This window comes from Moschus berezovskii, chromosome 21 (genome assembly GCF_049115385.1).
Source record: "Moschus berezovskii isolate FMDL1 chromosome 21, NW_MosBer_1.0, whole genome shotgun sequence".
Taxonomy (NCBI): domain Eukaryota; kingdom Metazoa; phylum Chordata; class Mammalia; order Artiodactyla; family Moschidae; genus Moschus; species Moschus berezovskii.
This window is the reverse complement of record NC_142480.1, coordinates 6,116,210-6,130,388: the sequence shown is the minus strand read 5'-3', so window position 1 is coordinate 6,130,388 and position 14,179 is coordinate 6,116,210. Positions and strand designations below refer to the sequence as shown.

The 14,179-nt window shown below is 46.0% G+C and overlaps 1 long non-coding RNA gene across 1 annotated transcript in view; it reads right to left on the bottom strand.

Annotated features, from left to right (window-relative positions):
* Positions 1-267: 267 nt before the first annotated feature.
* The window catches only part of LOC148774477 (uncharacterized), a 29,999-nt gene continuing 16,087 nt past the window's right edge, over positions 268-14,179 (bottom strand). Inside the window, exons 3-5 of the long non-coding RNA XR_016035697.1 lie at positions 1,581-1,800; positions 1,246-1,412; positions 268-927 (exon numbers count right to left, since the gene is read on the bottom strand). This is a non-coding gene — a long non-coding RNA (uncharacterized LOC148774477). The remainder of the gene's footprint in view (positions 928-1,245; positions 1,413-1,580; positions 1,801-14,179) is intronic.

Here is a 14,179-nt window from a genome sequence, read left to right as displayed (position 1 = left end):
GCCAGGTGTGGGGGCATCAGGAAGGGACTCCGTGAAGCTGGCCAGCGCCCCCACCTCCGGACCAGCATCATGGCTTTAAACAGAGCAGCGACGCGGTCACCGCTGAGTTTGTGGAGGAGAGCAGGCCGAGAGGTGGCTGGCCCCCCAAGCTCCCAGCCCTCCTGGCGACGATCAATCTCCACACCCCTCCCCCTCAGGAAGCCAGCCTGGGCTCACTTGGAACAATCCCAAATCAATAATACATCTTAATCAAATAGTAGCAAATCTTTAATTGAAACCAATCATGGAATTGCATTCTCCTCCTGTCCAAAGAGCTGTGCTTTTGATTAGGCAGACCAAAGACAGCATAATTTCCCACCCAGGGACTCGGGGTTCTGCCCCGGTGCCCCTTCTCTGCTCCACGGCTGAGGAAGATAAGCCCAGAAAGCCCGCAGTCTGGGGCTGGCTGTGGTGTGGATTTCCCAGTGTGGTCCCAGAGTGCTGACTGTTCATGCCTCAGATGGGGAGAGGCTCTGGGATAAAGCCTGCCCCCACATGAGCCTCCCAGAGCCCGGGGTTGGGTGTTGCTGTCTTTATGATGTTCAGCCTCGCAGTCGTGTCCAACCCTTTGCGACCCCAGGGACTGCAGCACGCCAGGCTTCCCTGTCTTTCACCATCTCCCAGAGTTTGCTCAAACTCATGTCCATTGAGTCGGTGATGCCATACAACCATCTCATCCTCTGCTGCCCCCTTCCCCTGCCTTCCATCATTCCCAACATGTGGATCTTTTCCAAGGAGTTGTTGGCTCTCTGCATCAGATGGCCAAAGGATTGGAAGGTCTGATGCTGAAGCTGAAGTTCCAATACTTTGCTGTCTTTATAGCCCCAGGGTGAAGGACGGATGACTACAGCAGGGTCTAGAGGAGCTGGAGGGCCGCCCTGGGGGAATCTGCAAGTGACCAGGAGGCAGAGAGCTGAGGACCTGGTGGGCTGTCAGTAACTGGACCGGCCTCTGTGTCTCAAGGCCACTGTCCAGTCTAGGAGCTGTCACCTCCCCCTGCTACCCCTGCCTTGAGTATCCCATACACCGGATGCAGCTCAGCATCTTTCCGGATGTGAGGGGCTTGGACCAGAGTCATTTGCTCTTTTGCAGGAAACTTTTGTGACTAAGCCTGCCCTTGGCTCTGGCTCTGGCTCTGGCAAGGTGACCCATCCTCTAGAGACCTGAGCCCCTGCATAGCCACAGTCCTGGGCTCACCATCCTCACCTCCGTGGGGACCTTCCTGGAACTGGACGCTTGTGTATGTAACCACTTGGTGCCAATTTGTGGAAATGGGTCTCCCCAAGCGAGGATTCTGTTAGGCCTCCTGCTCACCTAGGCACCCATCAGGACTGCTGATTCTTGCTTTAGACAGTCAGGGGGCCCACCTGAGGCTGAAGAATACACAGGGTTAGTTTGTGCTGGGTCTGCATGGCCCTTAACCCCCACCCCTCTTTGGCATTCCTTGGGAAGACTCCCCAACTCCATATGACACAATAGGACGACTAGTCACAGGTCCGGTGCTCCATCCATCAAAGGGGCCAGGCTGCCAGAGGACTCACCCCAGGCCGTGGCAGTTGGTTTAGGGACACACTGAGCCAAGTGAGGCCAATCACAGGCTTCTGCCAGGACTGCTAAGCTCGGAGGATGTTGGAAGATGCTGCTGGGGTAAGCACCATCTCACCGGCTGGATGAAGTCAAGAAGTGGCCAGCAGAATGATGACATGCTGAAGGTCATGGGGAACTTGACAGCGTTGCTTGAGGCTTTGAATCCAGCTGCACCTGGAGGCCCAAATGAGACATCTCAGTTACCAGGACAATAAATTCCGTTTTTGTTTAAACCCATTTGAGTTTTGTCACTGTCATCAAAAAACTTCTACCTAATATTCGTGGAGGGACTTCTAACCTGATCCTGATGAAACTGTCACAAAGAAGTGTGAGCAAACACTGGACTTAAAACCACCCAACATCACTACCCTCACAGTGAACTCCAGGGTCACTGTTTCCCAATTCTGCTAAGGTTGAGGATCCCTTTACAATGTCCAGAGAACCTCACAAAGCTCCACAAAATAATACCTGCACATTTACTATCCCTGGTATGACTATAAAAACACACAAATAATTCAGTGAACTCTCTAAGTGAATTTGGGTTTTTTTTTTCCCTATACCAACAGTATCTGTGTATGTCAGAGAAAATTAATCATGCAAGAAGATCAAGCCAGTCAATCCTAAAGGAAATAAACCCCGAATATTCATTGGAAAGACTTATGCTGAAACTGAAGCTCCAATACTTTGGCCACCTGATGTGAAGAGCTGATTCATGAAAAAGACCCTCATGCTGAGAATGACTGAAGGCAAAAGGAGAAGGGGGCAGCAGAAGATGAGATGTTGGACAGCATCACTGACTTGATGGACATGAGTTTGTACAAACTCCAGGAGCGGTGGACAGGGGAGCCAGGCATGCTGCAGTCCATGGGATTGCGAAGAGTCGGACGCAACTGAACAACAGCAACAACTCATAGGAGAATGTTCACGGTTACAAGTCCTGAGTGATGTTTTTGGGCACATCACATGGACTTGGGTGGGAAGCCTTGGTGGCTTCTGCCTCTCAGTCAGCCAGAACCTGAGTCTCCCAAGTCCTCCAGGGAGAGGCTGCCCATCTCAGGCTCCAGGCCCCTGCACTGGGAAACTAGAGGATCACCACAGCTCCAGGTCTGACAGCAGCATCAGGGGCCTGCTGTCTCATGCTTGTTTAAGGCAGTTCTTCAGGATTCCCATCTTCAGTTGGTTTGTGCAGGAGCTTCATTTCCCCGCAACATGCTGTACACCAGTGCTTCTCAACTGTGGCATCAAATCACCTGGGAGATCACCGGAAATCCCAGACCCAGATTCTATATGGCCAAGAATTTATATTTCTATCAAGTGTCTGAGGAGGCCTTACAAATAGCTGAGAAGAGAAGAGAATCAAAAGGCAAAGAAAAAAAAGGAAAGATATACCCATGTTAATGCTGAATTCCAAAGAATAGCAAGGAGAGATAAGAAAGCCTTCCCCAATGGTCAATGCAGAGAAATAGAGGAAAACAATAAAATGGGAAAAAGTAGAGATCTCTTCAAGAAAATTAGAGATACCAAGGGAATAGTTCATGCAAAAACGGGCACAATAAAGGACAGAAATTGTATGGACCTAACAGAAGAGGACAGAGAAGGCAATGACTCCCCACTCCAGTACTCTTGCCTGGAAAATCCCATGGGCAGAGGAGCCTGGTGGGCTGCAGTCCATGGGGTCACTATGAGTCAGACATGACTGAGCGACTTCACTTTCACTTTTCACTTTCATGCATTGGAGAAGGAAATGGCAGCCCACTCCAGTGTTCTTGCCTGGAGAATCCCAGGGATGGGGAGCCTGGTGGGCTGCCATCTATGGAGTCGCACAGAGTTGAACACGACTGAAGCGACTTAGCAGCAGCAGCAACAGAAGCAGAAGATATTAAGATGAGGTGGCAAGAATACACAGAAGAACTATGCAAAAAAGATCTTCATGACCCAAGTAACCATGATGGTGTGATCACTCACTTAGGGCCAGACATCCTGGAATGCAAAGTCAAGTGGGCCTTAGGAAGCATCACTATGAACAAAGCTAGTGGAGGTGACAGAATTCCAGTTGAGCTATTTCAAATCCTAAAAGATGATGCTGTGAAAGTGCTGCACTCAATATGACAGCAAATTTGGAAAACTCAGCAGTGGTCACAGGACTGGAAAAGGTCAGTTTTCATTACAATCCCAAAGAAAGGAAATGATAAAGAATGTTCAAACTATTGCACAATTGCACTGATCTCACACACTAGCAAAGTCATGCTCAAAATTCTCCAAGCCAGGCTTCAACAGTACATGAACCATGAACTTCCAGATGTTCAAGCTGGATTTAGATCAAATTGCCAACATCCATTAGATCATCAAAAAAGTAAGAGAGTTTCAGAAAAACATCCACTTCTGCTTTATTGACTATGCCAAAGCCTTTGACTGTGTGGATCACAATAAATTGTGGAAAATTCTTCAAGAGGTGGGAATACCAGATCACCTGATCTGCCTTCTGAGAAATCTGTTTGCAGGTCCAGAAGCAAAAATTAGAACCGGGAACAGACTGGTTCCAAATCAGGAAATGGGTATATCAAGGCTCTGTATTGTCACCCTGCTTATTTAACTTATATGCAGAGTACATCATGTGAAATGCCAGGCTGGGTGAAGCACAAGCTGGAATCAAGATTGCCAGGAGAATTATCAATAACTTCAGATATACAGATGACACCACCCTTATGGCAGAAAGCGAAGAAAAACTAAAGAGCCTCTTGTTGAAAGTGAAAGAGGAGAGTGAAAACACTGGCTTAAAACTCAACATTCAGAAAGCTAAGATCATGGCATCTGGTCCCATCACTTCATGGCAAATAGATGGGGAAACAATGGAAACAGTGAGAGACTTCATTTTCTTATGCTCCAAAATTACTGCCGATGGTGACTGCAGCCATGAAATTTAAAGATGCTTGCTTCTTGGAAGAAAAACCATGACCAACCTAGACAGCATATTTAAAAAGCAGAGACATTACTTTGCCAACAAAGTAATGTCATGTCCAACAAAGGTCCATGTAGTCAAAGCTATGGTTTTTCCAGTAGTCATGTGAGAGTTGGATTATAAAGAAAGCTGAGTGCCAAAGAGCTGATGCTTTTGAACTGTGGTGTTAGAGAAGACACTTGAGAGTCCCTTGGACTGCAAGGAGATCCAACCAGTCAATTCCACAGGAAATGAGTCCTGAATGTTCATTGGAAGAACTGATGCTGAAACTGAGGCTCCAATACCTTGGCCACCTGATGCAAAGAACTGACTCATTGGAAAAGACTCTGGTGCTGGGAAGGACTGAGGGCAGGAGGAGAAGGGGACGAAAGAGGATGGGGTGGTTGGATGGCATCACCAACTCGATGGACATGAGTTTGAGCAAGCTCCGGGAGTTGGTGATGGACAGGGAAGCCTGGCATGCTGCAGTCTATGGGGTTGCAAAGAGTCAAACACAACTGAGCGACTGAATTGAACTGAACTGAACTGAATCTGACTGTGGCCTTGGCCACGTGATATTGCAGTTCAGCCTCACTAACCTGAATGTTCCTAATACGCCACACCCTGGGTTCATCTGTGCCGCATCCACTGTGGTGATAGGAAGGACACACTCAAGGTAGGGAAAATCACTTCCTGGTTGGAGTCCAAACAGGAAATGGTTCGGCAGCTTCCTGGGATGCTTCCTGTGCAACATCATGAACCTTCCCCTGGAAAACTGCTTGACCATGTCCTACCCAACACCATGAGCGAGGGCTGCCAGGCTCTCTAGGTCTCCCTCACCCACCACCAGACCTTATCTCTACTCCTCCATTCCTACAACTTGTTTAGCCAGAGCTAAACAAGTTGATTTAACAGCACTTTCACATTGCCAATTCCTGTGCAATACCAGGCTTCCAACCTCTCTCCCTCATCCACCGCCCCCACCACCTCTTTACTTTTCTTATCAGATTTCACCTCCTTGAGAAGCTTTGGCTCCGCACACCATCAGAGTTAACCATGCTGTCCCCCTTGCTTCCTGGCCTTCCTTCCCACTACTGGGAACTCACACTAAAGGGTGTGATGGCAGGGATGGCTTTTATCCACTTCCCCTGACTCACACACTGCCTGACCTGCAGTGGGGACTCAGAATCTGTCGATTTGGAGAGAACCGAGTGTCCAAAGTTTTAAGGCAGGGAGTTCTAGCTTTTAGAGAGAGAAAAGTGTGGTGCTCTGAGGACAGAAGAACAAGATACACTCAAAGGGCCTCAGAATGTAGGAACAGAAAGCTCCTGGCACTTTCCGCCCTTCCCACCATGTTACAATTGTTGCAGAATTCTGGAGCCCTCCTGGAAAGCATAGTTTGTCCTTTCCCTATTTGATATTAGGAAAGGTATTTGTCCCATTCTTCTCCTTCCCCGTATAAGGCAAATATGCGTACCTTACCCAATCAGCAGATGACTCACAAGATTTCTACTCCGTTCCTTTGCTCTCTGGCTATAAAAACAGGCAGATGACCCATGTTCCTTGTGTTGGCACTCCCTGGAGTCAGCCCTCTGTTCTAAACAGCATCTCCCACTCTGACAAATTCTATTCTCCTCTCATCCTTCCTCATGTCTGGAAATTCTTTTCCAATCCACACATGGACCAAAAAGAGCAAAATCTAAAACCTTCATCATCGAGATGAAGCCACAGAAGCTCAGAGAAGTGAAGGGACTTATCTAAGTCACCCAGCAAGAGTCAGAGCAGGTAGTCAAACTCAGATCTGAGTCCAGAGAACTCAGGCTCTTCTGTCTTTCCCAGGTTGCCCCCTTGAAATGGTGTTTTCTGAAAAAGGATTTTAGTGTTGGGTCCCTGAGCAACTGTTCTTACTTCTGATTTTAATCTAGAGGACACTGTAACCTGAGGATGGCTTGTTTTGCCCTCTTTGCTTTAGCAGCTCAGAAGCTCAGAGCCAAATTTCTAGCAATATAAAGGACACAGGCCAGTATCTCATGGACTGGCACTTCTCTTGTTCCTTATCTTCCCACCCTGGTACCCTGTCTTACAATTCTTTCCTCTTGTACTGATTGTTGCACACCTCTAGGTAGAAGATAACAATACTTGAATGGTGATGTCACACACATGGCAGGACTGGGATCAGAGCCTCCCCTCCACACCTCACCCTGGCACTGCTCAGGATCATCAAACATCCCTTGCCCTCAAGGAGCTTACGATCATGGAGATCTTCTGACCAAATCCTGGAGAACTTTCAAAGGTCTCTCTGTCCTCACTTTGTTTATCTCAAACCTTGGTTATTTCTCCAAAAACCTGATTAAACATTTTCCCTACATGCAGTGCACAAAAAAGCAAAACCTCCCCAGCCATTCATTTTGCCAGTTATTCTGGGAGAACAAGAAGAGTTCAAGGGAAAGAACACAAGCGCATTTCATTACCATAAGAAGACACCAAGACCAGAATATGATTCACAGAGGTTGCTGAGTTCTGACAGGCACATTTAGCTAAACAATTACCTGTTTTGTGCATTGTCGTAAACCACGGCATCTTCCATAAAATGTCCAAATGTTACCGAGGGTGGAATTGGACCTTGGGGCCCCATTTCTTGCCACATTACAAGACGGTAATTAACTCAGCTCAGAGGTCCTGGCTCCCCCTCTGCACTGTCAGGTTCTGCCTTTCCTTGCTCCTTTCAGGACAGCTCAGTAGCTCACAGACTCAGAGCCTCAGGACTGTGTGAGATTCTCCCCACCTTCCCAGACATCACACCTCCAGGCGGCCTGAGGCACCCCAATTAACTTCCACCTGGGGTCACCCACATGGCAAAAAGGTTCTCAGAGGTACCATTAAAGGACCGCACACCAAGATTCCTGAGGAAATCCTATTCGCTTGGCAACACCAGGACACCAGCCCCTGGTTCCTTGTGCTTTTGAGAGCCAGTCAATGACTCCCTAACCAGAGCCTGAAACCCACCCCCCCAGGAGAAGCATTCCAGCTTCCTCCACGACCTGATGGCTCCCTGTCTGTCTTCTTGTCCCACAAGTACCTACAATCCAGCCTCACACGAGTACCAGCCAGTGCTCTGAAGGTACTGTGATATCTGCCTTTACCCATGTTGGCCATCCCCCATCTTCTCTTGACAAACTCGTGCTCATCCTGCAGGACTCTGCGCCATCACGAGCTCCTCCAGCAGCCTCACACCCACCCCCAGCCATCGCCAGGTCCTCCTCCTGCGTCCTGCAAGCTGAGTCCCAGCTGAAAGCAGGAGAGGTTAATTCCAGCCTCAAGCCTCAGAAGGGGGCCATGTGGCTTGGTGTCCAGACCCTCTCACCAGAGTTATGGTTGGTAAATACCATACCTCCACACACATACAACAAACGACAGCTAACAAGTCACACTTTTATCTGTTTTAGCTGTTGGGATTCCAGGTCAGATTTGTTTGTCAACAAATAATAAACACTCAAATCATCCCACCTAAACACTCCTCACCCACTGAGTCCAAAAGTCTGTTCTTTATGTCTGTCTCCCCTTTGCTGCCCTGTACATAGGATCATCAATACCATCTTTCTCGATTCCATATATGTGTGCTAATATACAGCATTTGTCTTTCTCTTTTTGACTTACTTCACTTCCTGGAGGGACAGGTTGGGGAGGAAGGTAGGAGGAGGGTTCAGGATGGAGGGGCATGTGTATACCTATGGCCAATTCATACTGACGTATGGCAAAAAACCATCCCAATATTGTAAAGTAATTATCCTCCAATTAAAATAAATAAATAATTTTTTAAAAAATAATAGACCTATGTTAGTTCCTAATGTACAACAAAGTGAATCAGTTACACATATACAGAGGTATTATCTTTTGGGGATTTCCTTCCACAACTCTGTAAAGCAAACATATGCCAATAAAAATTAACGTAAAAATTAAGCTAAAATAATAAAAATAAATTTGTTTTGTGCTTAAAAAACTTATGCTATGAATTTGATGCTGCTTTTCCTGGAGTGGGTGGAGAATAGATGTGCACCATGCTCTCTGAGGAATAGATTTAAGGGTCTAGATCTGATAGATAGAGCACCTGATGAACTCTGGATGGAGGTTCATGACATTGTACAGGAGACAGGGACCAAGACCATCCCTATGGAAAAGGAAAGCAAAAAAGCAAAATGGCTGTCTGAGGAGGCCTTACAAATAGCTGTGAAAAGAAGAGAAGCAAAAAGCAAAGGAGAAAAGGAAAGATATAAGCATCTGAATGCAGAGTTCCAAAGAATAGCAAGGAGAGATAAGAAAGTCTTCCTCAGCGATCAATGCAAAGAAATAGAGGAAAACAACAGAATAGGAAAAACAAGAGATCTCTTCAAGAAAATTAGAGATTCCAAGGGAACATTTCATGCAAAGATGGGCTCGATAAAGGACAGAAATGGTATGGACCTAACAGAAGCAGAAGATATTAAGAAGAGGTGGCAAGAATACACACAAGAACTGTACGAAAAAGATCTTCACGACCAAGATAGTCACGATAACATGATCACTGAGCTAGAGCCAGACATCTTGGAATGTGAAGTCAAGTGGGCCTTAGAAAGCATCACTATGAACAAAGCTAGTGGAGGTGATGGAATTCCAGTTGAGCTATTTCAAATCTTGAAAGATGATGCTGTGAAAGTGCTGCACTCAATATGCCAGCAAATTTGGAAAACTCAGCAGTGGCCACAGGACTGGAAAAGGTCAGTCTTCATTCCAATCCCAAAGAAAGGCAATGCCAAAGAATGCTCAAACTACCGCACAATTGCACTCATCTCACACGCTAGTAAAATGATGCTCAAAATTCTCCAAGCCAGGCTTCAGCAATATGTGAATCGTGAACTCCCAGATGTTCAAGCAGGTTTTAGAAAAGGCAGAGGCACCAGAGATCAAATCGCCAACATCCACTGGATCATGGAGAAAGCAAGAGAGTTCCAGAAGAGCATCTATTTATGCTTCATTGACTATGCCAAAGCCTTTGACTGTGTGGATCACAATAAACTGTGGAACATTCTGAAAGAGATGGGAATACCAGACCACCTGACCTGCCTCTTGAGAAACCTGTATGCAGGTCAGGAAGCAACAGTCAGAACTATACATAGAACAACAGAATGGTTCCAAATAGGAAAAGGAGTACTTCAAGGCTGTATATTGTCATATTTAACTTATATGCAGAGTACATCAGGAGGAACGCTGGGCTGGAAGATGCACAAGCTGGAATCAAGATTGCTGGGAGAAATATCAATAATCTCAGATATGCTGATGACACTACCCTTATGGCAGAAAGTGAAGAGGAACTCAAAAGCCTCTTGATAAAACTGAAAGAGGAGAGTGAAAAAGTTGGCTTGAAGCTCAACATTCAGAAAACGAAGATCATGGCATCTGGTCCCATCACTTCATGGGAAATAGATGGAAAAAAGTGGAAACAGTGTCAGACTTTATTTTTTTGGTCTCCAAAATCACTGCAGATGCTGATTGCAGCCATGAAATTAAAAGACACTTGCTCCTTGGAAGGAAAGTTATGACCAACCTAGATAATATATTAAAAAGCAGAGACATTACTTTGCCAACCAAGGTCTGTCTAGTCAAGGCTATGGTTTTTCCCATGGTCATGTATGGATGTGAGAGTTGGACTGTGAAGAAAGCTGATCGCCGAAGAATCGATGCTTTTGAACTGTGGTGCTGGAGAAGACTCTTGAGAGTCCCTTGTACCGCAAGGAGATCCAACCAGTCCATTCTAATGGAGATCGATCCTGGTGTTCATTGGAAGGACTGATGCTAAAGCTGAAACTGCAATACTTTGGCCACCTCATGCGACGAGTTGACTCACTGGAAAAGACTCTGATGCTGGGAAAGGTTGGGGGCGGGAGGAGAAGGGGACGACCGAGGATGAGATGGCTGGATGGCATCACCAACCCTGTGGACATGAGTTTGAGTGTACTCCGGGAGTTGGTGATGGACAGGGAGGCCTGGCATGCTGTGATTCATGGGGTCGCGGAGAGTCGGACACAACTGAGCGACTGAACTGAACTGAACTGAACTGATGCTGTCTGGGGCTAGAGAGTAGAGCACTTCTTAGATGAGAGAGCATTGAGCAAGGCCAGCCTGGGGGAACTGGGAAGGGCACTTAGAGTAGGAGGAACAGCATGTGTGAACACCAGACTTTGACACAGTGGTTCTTCTGCCAAAGGCCACAGCCTCTGTCTCTCTGCCCCTCTCTAGGGGTCCCTGTCCCCTTGCCCTCCCAGGCCTGGCAGGGGCGGCTCATCACGGGCCCCTGTCCTGGGACACTCACCAGCCAGTGTTGGTTTCATTTAGCTTTGCCCACAACTCTGTAAATGTCCTCTCCTTAAACTCTCTCCAGCCCCCCTTCTGAGGGTGTCAACTGTTGCCCACCAGGACTCAGACCTATACCGCCCACAGTCTTAATTCATCTGCTTAACCCTGGGGAAGAAAAGGACGGGAGTAGGAGTTTGCAGAGCACCCCCATCAGGCCAGGTGCTTTGCCTGTGTCATCTCATTTGATCCTCATAGCAAGTCTGTGATACGTGTCATCGGTCCTTTTAAGCGAGGGGGAGACAGAGGCATTGAAGGTGAAGTGACCCATCTGAAATAGCACGCCTTGTTTCTTTTAACCTTAGAAGCATCTTTCTAAACCTCTCTCTTTCACTGTGAAGTGATGGGGCTAAGGACCACTCACTCTTCTTCCTGGTTTATGTATAAAGAGAATCTTGAAGGATGGCCACAATGTTAATGATGCTTGTTTGAGGGTGGGGTGAGAGATAGGATTCGTGAGGTCTGAGATTGTTTTCCTTTTACCTTTGCACTTTTATATATTGCTTACATTTTCAAAATAATGGGCATGAGTCATTTTACAAAAAACATAATTATTCTTAAAAATAGAAACTGGTGCCTAGGAATCAGTGCATAGGGAACAGTAAGCCCATAAGGAGCATTTCATTCATTCCTCTCTCGTGACTGCCTGCCTGCTTGGAAAGGTGGGGTGTAACCCCAACATCACCCTGTTATAAGACATTGAATCAGTCCACCCGAGTCTACCTCACACATTGACATGGGTACCAGGGCTACAATTGTTTATTTTCATCCTACTCCAAAGTAATTTCATAACAATATTTATGAATTAACTTTATGATCTAGAAATTTTCCTAATTAATACAAGGTCATAAAGATGTTTCTCCTATTTTTAAGTTCTACAATTTTAACTCTTACATTGAAGCCTGTGATCCATGGTGTTAATTCTGAGGTGGGAAGTAAGAAATGAGGTTCATTTTTGGCATATGGAAATTACCTTAGGACCAATGTCAAAACCCGAGTGAATATGTATGTGTGGTTCTGTTTCTGAACTCTGTATTCTATCCCACTGATCTATAAATCCACTTTTACGGCAATACTAACACTCTTGATTGTCATAACTTTAGAGTAAATTTTGAAATCAGGTGATGTGAGTGCTCTAACTTTTAAAAAAATACTTAAGCTGAGTCTTTAATATTTCTACATAAATTTTATTTATTTGTTGTTTATTTTGTTTCTAAGAGTTATTCTGGCCAACAATTTTTTTTAAACATTTACAACATGCCAGGGAAACCTTTTAAACCTAATACGCTTAATTCTCAGCTATCTTGGTAGGTAGTGGAGTAGCCAGCCTTCAGGAGGGCCCCTAGGGTCTCTATCTCCTGATAATTTGTTTTGGTTTTGGTTGCACTGGGTCTTCGTTGAAGCACATAGGCTTTCTCTAGTTGCGACTCTCAGCAGTTTCTCTCTAGTTCCAATGCAAGGCCTTCTCTTGTTGAAGAGCACAGGCTCTAGAGCACGAGAGCTCTGTAGCTCTGGCATGTGGACTCGGTTGCCCCACAGAATGCGGGATCTTAGTTCCCGACCAGGAATCAGCCCCGCATCCATCGCATTGGAAGGAGCATTCTTAGCCACTGGACCACCAGGGAAGTCCCATCCTAGTAATATTTTAAATATTTATTTGTGTATTTATTTGGTTGTGCCAGGCCTTAGGTGATGCACACAAGGTCTTCGATCTTCACTGCGGCGTGCAGGATCTTTCGGCATGTGAACTCTTGGTTTCAGCATGTCGGTTCTAGTTCCCTGACCAAGGGTCAAACCTGGGCCTCTTGCATTGGGAGCGCGGAGTCTGAGCCACTGGACCACCAAGGAAGTCCCTCTACACGAATCTTAGACTCAGTTGGTCAACTTCTATTTTAGAAACCCTGCTGGCATTTCAATTAGGGTTGTTTTGAAAACAGAGATAAATATAGGGAGACTGAACAGGGAGTTATGCAATCTGTGACCATAGCATATTTCTTCATTTATTTCAATTTTCTTTAACTTCTCTCAGCGGTGTTGTGTAGTGTTTAGTGTATGCACGTGCATTTTTTTGTTAAATTTATTCCTTGAGATATCTTGGTTTGATACAATTGTATATTGGCAGACTTTGGAGACATTGCTGGTTCAGCTTCCATACCATCACTACAAAGCAAGCATCGGAATAAAGTGAAGTCCTGTGAGCTGTTTGGTTTCCCAATGCAACACAAAAGTGGTGCTTACACTGTACAGGAGTCTTGTTGTTGTTGTTCAGTGGCTAAGTTGTGTTTGACTCTTTGCAACCCCGTGGACTGCAGCACGCCAGGCTCCTCCGTCCTCCACTGTCTCCCGGAATTTGCTCAAACTCACGTCTATTGAGTCGGTGATGCCATCCCACCATCTCATCCTCTGCCGCCCCCTCCTCCTCCTGCCCTCAACCTTTCCCAGCATCAAAAGTCTTTTCCAGTGAGTGGGCTTGTCACATCAGCTGGCCTAAGTATTAGAGCTTCAGCATCAGTCCTTGCGATGAATATTCAGGGTTGATTTCCTTTAGGATGGACTGGTTGGATCTCCTTGCTGTCCAAGGGACTCTCAACAGTCTTCTCCAACACCACAGTTTAAAAGCATCAATTCTCCAGCACTCAGCCTGCTTTATGGTCCAACTCTCACATCTGTACTTGCCTACTGGAAAAACCATAGCCTTGACTGTCCAGTTCTTGGTCAGCAAGGTGATGTCTCTGCTTCTTAATACACTGTCTGGGTTTGTCTTAGCCTGTCTTCCAAGGAGCAAGTGTGACCTGCATGGTGTGGCTCAGTTTCATTGAATTACACAAGACCCTTCACCATGACAAGGCTGTGATTCATGAAGGGGATACTGTAGTCTAGTTAAGTGTGCAATAGTATTATGTCTTTAAAAAGCACACACTTTAATTGAAAAATCGTTTTACTGCTGAAAACTGCTAACCATCATTTGAACGCTCAGCAAATCATACTAACATCAAACATGACTGATCACAGATCACCATAACAAATTCAATAAGAATTTAAAAGTTTGAAATATTGTGAGAAGTACCAGAATGTGATGCAGAGGCTGGAAGTGGGTAAATGCTGTTGGAAAAATGGTGCCTATAGACTTGCTGGGTGCAGAGCTGCCACAAACCTTCCATTTGTGAAAGGCGCAACGTCTGTGAAATTCGACCAAGTGAAGCACAATGAAACAAAGTATGCGTGTAT